At 33.9% G+C, this 13255-nt stretch overlaps 1 long non-coding RNA gene across 1 annotated transcript in view; it reads right to left on the minus strand.

Annotated features, from left to right (window-relative positions):
* Positions 1-11562, minus strand: part of LOC124108557 (uncharacterized) — a 70618-nt gene extending 59056 nt beyond the window's left edge. Inside the window, exon 1 of the long non-coding RNA XR_009228835.1 lies at positions 11456-11562. This is a non-coding gene — a long non-coding RNA (uncharacterized LOC124108557). The remainder of the gene's footprint in view (positions 1-11455) is intronic.
* Between the last annotated feature and the right edge of the window lie 1693 nt (positions 11563-13255).

Genomic DNA, 13255 nt, shown 5'->3' on the forward strand with positions numbered 1-13255 from the left:
TTTTTTATTTCATTTTTAAAATTTTACTTTTGATTAACATGTATTAATTATAAACATTAAAGGGTCTTAGTATATTTCAGTACCTGCATATAGTATGCACTGCTCAAATCCCGCATCTCTTTATCCACCTGCCCTTTTCCCCCTTTTTGAGAAATCTCCATAGAGCTCTCCACATAGTTTTATATTTACATTTCTATCAACAATGTACGAAGAAGGTTCCTTATTCTTCATATCCTTGCTAGCATTATTTAGGTTTTTTTTTTTTTTTTGGAAAATAGTATTCTAACAGAGGTGATATGATATCTCATTGTAGTTTTGATTTCTATTTCCCTGATGGGAAATAATACTGAGTGCTTTTTTCATGTATTTGTTGACCATTTGTATTTCTTCTTTTGAGAAGTATCAATTCAGATCATTTGTCCATTAAACAAGTAGGATTATATCAAAATAAAAATATTCTGTATTGCAAGAGCCACAATCAACAGAGTAAAGAGACAGCCTACAGAATGGGAGTAAATATTTACCTATTTTAACTATCTGGTAAAAGATTCCTATTAGCCCAATGTAGTGCCACACACCCCTAATCCCAGCGACTTGGGAGGATGAGCCAGAAGGACTGCAAATTTGAGGCCAGCCTTGGCAATTTAGCCAGACACTCTCACAATAAAATATAAAGGGCAGAGGATGAGGCTCAGTGGTAGAGCACTTGCCTACATGCTTGAGGCCCTGGTTTCAATTCTGGTACCTCAAATAAAAAGAATAATATCTATGATATATAAGGAACATAGAGAATTTAACAAGAGAAACACAAGTAATTGAATAGAAATATATTCTTTTCTTGACTTCCAGGGCTTCAGACTTCTTCACAAGTTACTCCTTTTCATTCTCTTTTGTGTGTTCCTTTACTTTGTCCCTTTGCTAGAGCAGAACTCCAAGGTTAAAGTCTTTGGGCATCTTCTCTCTTTATATACACATTCACATATTTAGTTTTGAAACTAAGTATATGTTGAGGAATCACTGTCTAATAACTCTTGTAGTCTCACCTGAACTTCAAACTCACACATCCAATTGCTTACTTGAAATTACATGTAGATGTCTACTGGACACTTCCAAAACAACATGCCCCAAACTAAACTTTGGGTAGACTTCTAACCACTTATTTATACACTCAATAAGCAAGTATATAAATAAATGATAATAAATAAATAATACAAGACCTGTTATATTTACCACATTTCACATTTCAGTTAATGATAATATCATCTTTTCAGCAACTCAGACAAAATAAAACTAAAAATCCTAGTATCTTTTTAACCTTCCTCTCTCATAGCCAATATTCATTCCACGAGAAAAGTCACACTCTCTCTACATTTATATATTTTCAGCGTTTACCTTCTTCCATGGCCGAACTTTATAGCAACGTTTCTTAAAAATACATTAATACTTGATTTGTGGTCAGATTACGGTCATTTTTGTCAATGTTCTGTGTGTGTGATTGATAAGATTGGTTGTTCGGTAATCACTAGATAACAGATTCTAGTTCAGTACAGTTTCCATATGACTAGCTGGCTTAATTTATCCATAGTCTCAGTTTATCCATATCATCCCAATGTAATATGGCCCCCTCTCACTCATAAATGTTACAGCTTCCCTTCCCCCCACAAACACACACCTCAATCGATACTACCATCATTTCTTGCCTGGATTACTGCAAACTTGTTTTGTTTTGTTTACCAGGAAAAGATCACAGATGCTATATTTTTCAGTCTTTCATTATTTGAATACTCTGGTAACTTTAGAATTGAATAAGAAATGAACTGTTTCTCTCAATAGAGAAATTGCCGAGCTGCCTTCTGGCAAGTGGTGAAAAAGTGTGATGTTCTGGAGTAGGTCGCTCCTGCTTCGTCTCTTTATTGAGTGACTCACTTTATTCTATTACAATGCCTGAAGAAGTCTCTACCACTATGGATCAAAAACGTAAAAAGCTATATTGATCACATAACTTAATATTGATGACTCAATACCAATGGTTCCTTTGATTTTTGAAACTCAATTCTCTTTTCAGGCAAAATTTTTATTATATTTTGTTCATAGATTTTTCTTAATTTTTTTTTGGACACTCTACCTCAGGGTCTTATGATAGCCATACTTGGCTCCTTGATTTACTTTAAATATTTAACTTCTTTTCTTCTTTCTTCTTCATTTACTCCCATATCGGAGTTTTAATCTGAATTGGGAATTCAATTTGGAGCAATATATAGTATAGTCTCTATATATCTGATGTGTTTGCCAGTTTTATAATCAGATCAATCTATGATATTACATCAGTGAGTTATTATATAAAAACAAGTTTTGAAATGTCTATAGCAAAAACTCATGTATACACCTCTTTTTTCCTTTCCTTGCATCATGTTAATTTGATCTTTTTTCTCTTCCTCTTTTTTTTTCTTTTTACTTTTACCATTGAAAGTTTTTTCAATTGCAAGAATACATATGTATTTTATTCTTTAATGTTTAACACTAGACGTTTTGTTCAGAATCTATATTTTCTTCTACATAATATTCATGAATTCTCTTAGACACAACTCACTTTACAAGATGACTGGTTGGCATCCTCTTTACTTTGAGAACAGGACTTTTGCCATCATATGCACCTTTTGGTATTTTGGAAATGTGAGTAGTTTAGAGAAAAGAGCTCTATTTGAGTGCAATCTGTTTTGGATACTTGGTCTCTGAGACCAATTGCCCCCTTGAGATTGTGTTGTCTTCTAACAGACTTCATTTCACTGAGTTCAGGTGTGTATGTTTCCTGTGGAAGGACTTGCTCGGGTTTTCATCATTCTCCTGGAACACAGTGACCCCTGGTGGTTCTTCCTGCTTCTGCTGAGAGTCTGAAAACTTGCTAATGGCAAAAAGTACCCTTTGCTTTAGGAGTCTTTTCTGAAATTTTCTCCAGGCTGTCTAATCACATTGTCAATATGCTTTTTCCCAAGCTGAAAGATATTAGTAAGCAGTCCCAAGATATCCTCAATTATCCTTTCTCTTCTATGGCATTTCAGAAACAGAAAATGGAATCATGGTCTAATTTTATAGCAATGTTTCTTAAAAATACATTAATACTTGATTTGTGGTTAGATTATGGTCATTTTTGTCAATGTTCTATGTGTATGCTTGTTAAGAGTGTTGTTCTGTAATCACTGCATAACAGATTCTAGTTCAGTACATTTTCCATATGACGAGCTGGCTTAGTTTATCCATAATCCTAGTTTATCCATATCATCCCAATGTAACACAGCCCCCTCTCACTCACAAATGTTATGGTGCCCCCACTCATAAAAGTATGCCATAAATTATTAGATTTTAATTACTATATTAAAAAAATATTAATTCAAGTTTGTTAATGGTTAACTCAAATCTTTGATGTCTTCACTAAATTTTTAGACATTTGCTCTGATAAATAGGAAATGTTGTTGAGATCTCTCACTGTGGAATTACAGTTATTTTCTAAAGGTCTGTTATTTCTGCCTGATACATGATGATAATATTTTATTTGGTATACCTATGCTTATAATTGTTACAGCTTCCAGGTGAATTGAATCTTTTTTTCAGTAACTGATATTTATAACTAATTGTTCATTGTTTTTAGTAATTATTTTGGCTAACAATAACTTGCTCCACAGCTTTCTTGTGGTTTTTATTTTCCTGATCTGCATTTCTGTCTTCCTTTTTCACTTTCAAACTTTTTGCTTTAGAGTGTACACTAGAAAGCCAAGGTAAGTCTGCAAGAGGACAGACACTTAACTCTCTGGCTGCTCAACTAGGAAGAGAGAGCGCCAGAACTCAAAACCAGGCCACCTGGCTCAAAATCCCCTGTGCTTCTGACTAATAATCACAAATTTCAAACCAACACCTAGCTTGTGCCAGGTATTGTGCATTATCCTTGTTCTTTCCATTAAAGTTTAATCTCTCTTCAGGCCCTGTAAGGCATAAGTATTGGGAGGTAAGGAGATTCTGATGGATATTAAACAAGAAACAGAGACACAGGGAAATATTTTAAAGATGTTTTCTTGTTCTTTTTCTAACCAGATAAATGGGGCACTGTGAAGGCAGAACAGCTTTGAAATTGAAGGAAAAATTAGTGGTTTTAAATCTAGGTTAGAAATGCACATGATTCCTTCCATTTCCAGCTGTTGTTAGTGAGCACTACAGGTCAGCCCATCTGCACTTTGGCCCCTCTTAGATAAGAGGAACATGTGTGCGTTGCTATTTTTGAAACTGCTCAGGGTGGTAGGGACAGTCTCCTGGTGTGAAACTCATCAGAAATTCAACTCCTTTATTTAACCTACAATCTCAGCCATTTATAAAACTGCTGGTTTGATATCAGAGCCTTAGATGATACCTCTCAGGATGCTGCTCCAAGGGCCAGATCCCGTGGAACTTAGAAGGGCTCTTTTTTCTTTTTTCTTTATTTCTTTCTTTAACTCTGTGTTGATTAGACCTGACTGTAATCGCAATGCACCCAATTCTCCTAGATTGACTCTGTTCAGCAGCCAAGCAAAATATCAAAGCGCAGGTCCATGTGAATAACCTGAACACCTATTTACCTTTATTTGACTTTCTGTTTGCAGCCTCTCAAGCCTAATTTTTATTGGATCTACTGCCGAAAAAGAAAGGGAAAAATATCCAAACTGCAAGAGAAAAGTATGCCCTTACTTACCTTGTTTATCAGTGGAAAGCAGTCATCACATTTACTTATTAACGGAACATATTCTATTATCTCACATGGCTCCGGAGTGACAATCTCTCACTGCAGACCTATTGTCTCCCAGACCCTAGGACCTCTCTGTCCAAAGCTACATGAATTTTTCTCTAATGTATCACTGAGGATATTTTATTGGGATTCTACCTTGACCTTGCTAACACCTTCAATTATTCAACAGACTTTATTCACGGAGCACCTTCTATGGGCCAAGTAGTGTTCACAGTCTAGTGGAAGACATAAAAGGAGCCACAGTAAGCAAAAAAAAAAAAAAAAAAAAATAGAGATGTTTAATATCAGAGGCAAAAGAGAGAAACATAAAATATACAGTGAATCTTCTCAGGAAATTTCTCCCTTATATACCAATACTCTTGTTACTGAGTTCTCTGCCCATTATCATTCCTTCCTATTATTAATGCTCATCTCAGGGACACTCATCAGAGGACCTTATTACCACCAACTAGATATCCCATTTACCTTGCTGGACCTGAATATACATTCTCCTTCACTCTTGTACTTAGAAGCTCACAGTAATCTCTACTAGGAGAGCAACCATATCTATCTTGCTGAATGCCATATCCTCAACTGCTAACAGAATGCCTGATACAAGTTATGTATTTAATAAATATATACCAAGGATATAAATAAAATAATAACCTTGGTATGGCTATGAACCATTGCTAAACATTCAAATCCCATCTTTCTCAGCCTTCAGGTGAATACTCTCATGTTACAGATCTCCCTTCTGGCTCACTGGCCTCTGTGGCCACATCTATCTAGAACACGACTCCATGGTGCACCCCCTTTCTGCTCTCTCAGTGACTCTTCTGGGATTCCCTTGTCTTCCTTCTCTGGTCTGCTCCATTCTGCACTTCTTTCCAGTTCTCACAGTTTTACCTGACTCTGACAGCTTCCTTAATGATTCAAAGATATGGAAACATAAAGCTTACTATGGAAGACTTCCAGATCTTCTTGGAAGAAAACGGCATACTTGTGGGTATTTGACAGTACTGCCTTTGTAAATAATAAGTTATTTGACATCCAAGACTATTTAAGGAGGTGTGTGTGTGTGTGTGTGTGTGTGTGTGTGTGTGTAAGAAGAGATGACTGCCAGGGAGGTTTAATTAGCACAGAGGTTAAGGCTGTGCTGCACATAATTTTGTAAGATACTACATCTAATTGTAAGGCAGTCAAATTGTGCTTATTTCAGACTGGTGGGTTTTTATTTTATTTTATTATTATTATTTTTTTTTGGTTTAATGAGACAGTGCAGTGAATCTTCACAGATCGCTGACCATTGTTTGAAGCATTGTGATGATAATTGCATTTAAAGTTATTGAGATGGTGTTTAAATAAATTTTACAGAGGTCAAAGGACACAAATTTGGTGTTCCATAAACAGCCAGAACTAGTGAATCATAGCTTCTGTGAGAAAAGAAAATGTTTTAAAAATAATTACACCCTCAATCTCACTGTTGGAGTTTCTTTAGGCATTTCATCTTCTGTAAAAAAATAAAAATAAGTGATTTGTATAAATAACCCCCTGAAATTTCTCTATAGGCTAGATAACAAATTTGCAGTTATCTTTTACTTAATTAGATTAAGACTAAGAAGCATTAAAACTCAGCTGTTCATATATTTAGAACTATAAAATTGAATAATAGAAGCATTGAGTTTGTTTTCAAATAGATGGAGAAGGAAACCTTTCATTGACACCTGCTCAAAGACATGTCGTTGGTTTTTATAGAATTTTTTTAAAAGCTATAGTTTTGTGAAAACCATGAGTATCATTTTGTAAAGCTTATTTGAGTACCTTCCCAATCTGGATAGTAAACACATTTAACATGGATGCAGACTTATATAAATATAATCTAAAATATAGATTAGATAATGGCATACAAAATAAACTGTATCTTAGTAAAAGGAAAGTATTAGGTAGATAACAGAACTCCATCTATTTGCCAGAATTTATTCTAGGATATTTCATATACTTTATCTTATTTACTCTGTGTGACAAATTTATCATATTGGAGCCATTATCCCTATCTTAAATATGAGAAAACTAAAGCACAGAGAGGTTAAGTAACATGCCTCAAATTCTAGTCAATAAAAGAGAATTCCATGTTTGGAATTACAAAGGCTGTGCAGCTTATATACTTTCTCTTTGTTTGTAGTTCCAAATTTTACTTCATTCTATATTTAGGATATACTTAGATAAATCTAACTAAATGAAATATGCTATGATTATTGTTTAAATAATATAAATACTATAATAATTAATGGCATAGTATAGTGCATTGTTTTAAAAGATATTTATTATGAATAGGTAGGCATGGTGGCACACACCTGTAGTCTCAGCAATTTAGGAGGCTGAGTCAGGAGCATTGTAAGTTGGAGGCCAGCCTCAGTGATTTAGCAAGACCCTAAACAACTCAAAGAGACACTGTCTCAAAATAAAAAAAAAAATAAAATAAAATAAAAAGGGATAGAGATGCAGCACAGTGGTGGAGCACCCCTTGGTTCAATCCCCAGTACCAAAAGAGGGAAAAGAAAGAATGTATATAACAAATTTACCAAAACGTTACATACAAATTTGTGGCCAATACTATAAACTATTTCCATTGAACATATTTTATAACACACTTTTCCTGTATCTTCTACAATATAACTAGTATATATATATATATATATATATATATATATATATATATATATATATAATATATATAAAATACTTAATCATGCCACTTACTGGTAGAAATAGTCATGTAACTTAGTTCTTGCCAATGAGTGATACCTAAGTGTGATAATCTTACATTTTATTCTTCTGTTTCTTGCCTAGAACAGAGACATGAGGTGCAGTTGCAGTCATAATGAACAAAGATGGTAACCCTGAAAGTTAGAAGGAACAGAGATCTAGTTCCAGAATGCCATTGGTGAACCATTATACCAAGCCATAGATGGCTATCCCATACCTCCCAGATCCATGATATAAATAAATGACTCTATGGATATATACCACCAAGGTCTCATTTCAGTCAGATGCAACTGAATGAATCCTTAACCAATATAAGCTTATTTGGGGCCTGTAATAATTGTTATCAAAACTAAGCATAGGAACTTAGTGTCCTGACATAAAATTCAAATTTAATGAACACTCATTTTATTTTACTTGTATTAACTGATTCCAAATTCTTTTTCTTGAAATGGATCATGATATCCTCAATAATATAACCAAATGAGATTAACAGATTTATTTTCCATGCAGTCTCCTAAGATATCTATCTGGATGACCCTACTGAAATTGAGAAAAAAAAATGCTCTGACTCATAGTTCAGGTAGTATGTGGTTATGAAGCCTGGTTCTGCTGGGCATGCAGTGTTTAATTTCAGAATGGCTGTCTTAGAAACAGAGCCAAAAATCAGGGTGGAGATACACCAGAGAGCATCACCATCAAGCCTGAAAATAAGTATTGCTGCAATCTGACTGCCCCTGTTCTGGACTCTAAAATCGCCACAAGTATCTCTAGGAAGATTGTTCTTTGAAAATATGTTTTGGCAAAAATAGCCTGGAAAATAGATATTTCAGGTATTAATAGTCACTATGAACAGTCCAAGAGAAGCAAAATACTGAAAGATGCAGATCTTCTTTGATAAAATAATTATCTTTTAAATTTCCATCTAATTATAATTTTCTCTATGGTATTTATAGAAACAGCTGTACAGCTTAGAAAAGAAAGAGGTGATATCTATTTAGAATATAAGAGAGGCTCAGAATCAAAACTATCTCCAAACATAAGAAAATATCTCATTAAGACATCCCAATTCTGCATGCAATTTACTATATCATTCTAGGATTATTAAAGGGGAAAATATTCCCTCTAATTTCGTGACAAAAACTTATTTCATCCCCCAGTTATTATTTAATAGTACAAACACTCATGTACTTCATTTTTATTCCCATTAATTTTAAATATTTTTGTTCCTGACTCATAAGAACCTCCTGTTAATTATGGTTCTAAGATTGTGTGGAGATGAGGGATGGAAGACAAGACAAAGAAAAGGGAAAATGGGAGAGGTGCCAACAAGATGACTGAAGACTGGGAGCTGGCTGGGTCTTTTAATGAAAGGATTTTTAAAAAATAATATTTCATGAAATTTTGGGTTACTGGTTAGATAGCAAATAAAGTGATCCTTTTCTACACTTGATCTTAGTCAAAAGGCCGAGAAGCGATAAAGTGATCCTTTTCTAACACCACTATATTTTCTAGTGTCTGTTGGAGCCCAAGGTGCTCTGGGTAAGACTCTTTCATAGAAGGAAAGGTAAGAGCTCAGTTTCATGGTTAGGTCAGTGTCATATCAGAGAGAGCCCCTCAGGAATTCAGAGATTTCACTGCACTAATGGATAAAACTTGCAGCAACCTCAACTAAGTAGTGATGCACCAGGCAAACCCTAGTGACCCTGGCAATACACATGTGGGATAAAAGCATAAGAAACTGTTTGTCTTGCTTTGTGGTTACAAAATATGCTTTAAAATGCACATGTATGTGTTTTTGAGGAAACAAAAACACAGACATAGCTGTTGCTGCACATTCTAGATTTGCAAAAACACATCAATTCACCCTGAAATAGTTTGAGTACAGTGCTTTATAATTTTTGAAATAAAAGTGTGTAAACTTAAATATTTCAAATATTTCAAATATTAAATATTTGAAACTCAGGACTAATGTGGAGGAAATAAATGATAAATTAAAACCTTCAAGTCTCTTATATGAACTAGTGGCTAAATGAGTCAGACATTTTTAAAGGAATCAGTTGAATTGATGAGGGAAGTGTCATCTTTTTTTATATATATTTCATATAAGTGTTTTAAGGGCAAGTGTTTAAAAAGACTTTTTTTCTTTAATTGATAGAGATATAAGAATTTCAAAAAAATACTGTAACTAAGTTTTTCAGTATTCACCAGAGTTCAAGTATCTGGACAGTCTAAAGTTTCCAAAGAATATTAAGTGGCTGGAAAGATGGCTAAAAGATCATATATTTTTCCCTAGGATTAGAAAAAAATAATATTTTTCTCTTTTTTTAAATAAATACCCCTCATAATAATAACATAGCTATATTAATGACAGATTGCCATTGATTAGTAATTATATTCAAAAAGAATATTAATGCTGGTTACTAAAAATATTAGAAGATAACACTGCTGTAACCACATTAATTAACATGTAGTTATTATTTAAAAATTAATCTATAACTTTAGAAACCCATATTTTATTCATTAAGAGAATTATTAGGTACGGTGCTATCTACTTCAAATACATATTTAAAAATTAATGTGATTTAAGAATATTCTTTATGCTTTTGATGGTTAATGAGAACCATATCACTGACCCTGACCTTATAACTCTATATTAAAAACAAAGAAATATAGTGAGGAAGGCAATTTTGAGGTATGAAAAAAAAAACCTTAAACATATTTTCTAAGTTAAGCAAAACATTTTAAATGGGAAAACTTTTAAAACAATAATTTAATCTAAGAATTATGCATAAACTTTCTTAGGCTTGAGACTACTTTTCTTTGCATAGAAGAAAGAAATATTGCAATATTTCTTTTGCTTTTTTCTTGATATGCTTTTTAAAACCACTAAAACTTGGGCTAAGGATATAACTCAGTGGTGAAGCATTTGCCTATCACAGGAAAAATCCTGATGCTTGATCCCTTCCATTACACACACACACACACACACACCAAAAAAATCCTACTAAAAATTGTATAATTCAATAATTAATATTTCTGAGATTAACCTATTCAGTATATTTTATTAACCTGATTTCACTGTCCCATTTCTAAGTCTGATCCATCACTGAAGCAAAACTCAGATTGAGTGGACTACATTATCATAAAATATTTTCCCTCAATATAAATATGCTATAGAACAATTAACCTAGGAGAAAATCCCTTCATTTATGAAAATGAATTTGCCTTCCTTTAGACAATTTTCTTACACACCAAACAAAATCTCAACTGAGTTTAAGGAGCTTATTTTCCCTTTCTGATGTATCAATACATGTTTTATTCCCCAAAGCAGGAGATACTTTTCTTTCCCTCTTCCAGTGTTTATCAAATGCTGTAGCCTCAGATGTCTTTAAACGACTTGAGTAAACATAAGCTTTGCCCTGTTCTATAAAACACAAATGTTCTCTCAGCACTACTTCTGTTTCCTATGAACAAGGCTTTCCTGTAAAAAGGAAAATTAAAAAAAAAAAAAAGATGGTCTAAACAAATACAGGACAGCAGTAAGGTTGAGCTCTTTTAATTGCACATACTCAGCTGCTACTCAAGAAATAAACAATAGAGAAATGAATGAAAATTAGGAAAATGATTCCACTCCTATGCTATGAATGGAGGTAAAATTGTTGGTAGAATCCAATCTCAGAACATATTTTATTACAGAAACTTTGTATTAGATTATGGCTAGGTACTATTCAGATTGAAGAACTTGTTAGTAAACTTTTATAGAATGCCCTCTGTTCTCATCCACTAAATGTATCCTCAATGCAACAAATGGAACTGAGTTTCAAATAATGAACAAACACAGTTTGTATACCAGTTGTTTTGGTCAGGTTTCCCCACAGAAACAAAACCAACAGGACTATATATATGTTGGAATACATGTGCATGTACAAAGAGACTTACCATAAAATAATCGCTTCACACAATTTTTGAAGGATGGCAATTCCAGATGCCACAGAGTCAATGTTCCAGTTCTAGTCTGGGCCTGGCAGACTGCTATGGAACCAGGAAGAGTTAACTCCACAGTTTGGTCTTTGCTCCATTTCAAAGGTCATTGGAAAAGAAAATTCTTACTACTGTTTGGATATGATTTCAGTTCAGTGTGGTAAAGATAAGGCGGCAGAACTTTTAAGAGATGAGGCCCAGGGCAAAGCTAATTAGGTCATGATGCTTCTTTCAGAAGGATTCATGTAGTTCTTACAGAACCCGGTTAGTTCTCTTGAGAGTGGATGATTATGAAGGGAGCAAGCCTGGATCCTGAATCTCTCTGGCTTCCTGGCTTTCTATGTGATCACTCTCATATACACTCTCACATGCCCTCATAGCACTGTGATGCCATCTGCTATGTCATGAGGCTCTTACCAGAGCCAAATGGATGCTGGTACCAGGCTCTCTAAAACTGTGAGCTAACCAAACTTCTTTTTTCTTATAAATTACCTCAGGTGCTTTATTAGGGCAATGGACAGTGGACTAATGACTTTCCTGAGAAGGTCAGCATTTTGTTCAATTCAGGCCTTCAACTGATTGTCCTTTAAAATTAAGCTATGTTTTCCTTTAGGATTCAAAGTTCCAAGAAATCCCATGTCCTTTAATTCCCATACTCAACATCTATCTTTTATACTAATTGATTTCATTGCCATGACTAAGAAAAAATTATTAGTGATAAAAACAGAACCAAATCCTGGTATATTGATCTCAAAATCACCAGCTATAACTAACCCAGAATACTGGGTACATCAGTAGAAAAATAATTCACTTAATAAATGAGGTCTGAGTGGAAGAGTGGAAATAGATGTGTCCTCTCTCTGAATACATGTTGGTTTTTTTCTGAACAATTCATACTTAACATATGAGTGAAGGAACAAGAAATTTATTCATTATATGGCAATGTTTCGGAGCAAAGTTCTCATTTTTCTCAACATGTCCTTTTAATCTACCTAAATATTAACTAAGTAAAAGTAGTTTTAGTCTGGTAAAATGGAGCCATTGCTCTTTGGATTCCTTGAACACAACATTGGGTATGCTACAATGCTAGCATCATCAAATCATGGGTGTAACCTCTGCTTAACCTCCAATTGTGACCTCATTTTTGGAAGAGTTCATTTGGCATATTAAAAGGCAAAGTAAGAACCAAAAACCCAAGTATTTAGGTCACTATTTCTATAGACTTGTTACCAAAGCTTAAATTCTCTCTTTCACCTCCGGTCATAATTGTAGCGCTCTTTTGAATTTGTCATCGATTTCCTGGTGAAAAATAGGGTTTTTTTAATTGGAAAAAAAATTATAAAAACTAAACTAAAATAACTATTTAAAAGACAAATGCTTACTATTTCTTTTGAAGCGATTATTCTATTATAAAAGAGTACTTGTGTATTTACTCTGAACCAGATACTGTTCAAGAAATGGGAACAAAATATCCTTCCCAGACTACCTGCTGAAACTAAAGGAATCTATAATTCTGGGACAAAGAAAAAGTCAAAATGCCATAGAATTCTGTAAACTAGATGACACAATTTGGAAAATCTCCCACAAGAAATAACATTGAAGTTATAGCTCAAATGATGGGGAAGAGTTTAGTTTGAGGATTGGGGAAGACATAACATGCATGACGCTTAACACGAATATGAAACAAAACTTGCTTTAAGAAGGAAATTAAGAAGATCACAGAGAGACATAAGACTTATGATTACTCACTAATTATCT

The sequence above is a fragment of the Marmota monax genome, unplaced genomic scaffold (assembly GCF_021218885.2).
Source record: "Marmota monax isolate L192 unplaced genomic scaffold, Marmota_monax_Labrador192_F-V1.1 WCK01_AAM20220418_F8-fsc00140, whole genome shotgun sequence".
NCBI classification, from domain to species: domain Eukaryota; kingdom Metazoa; phylum Chordata; class Mammalia; order Rodentia; family Sciuridae; genus Marmota; species Marmota monax.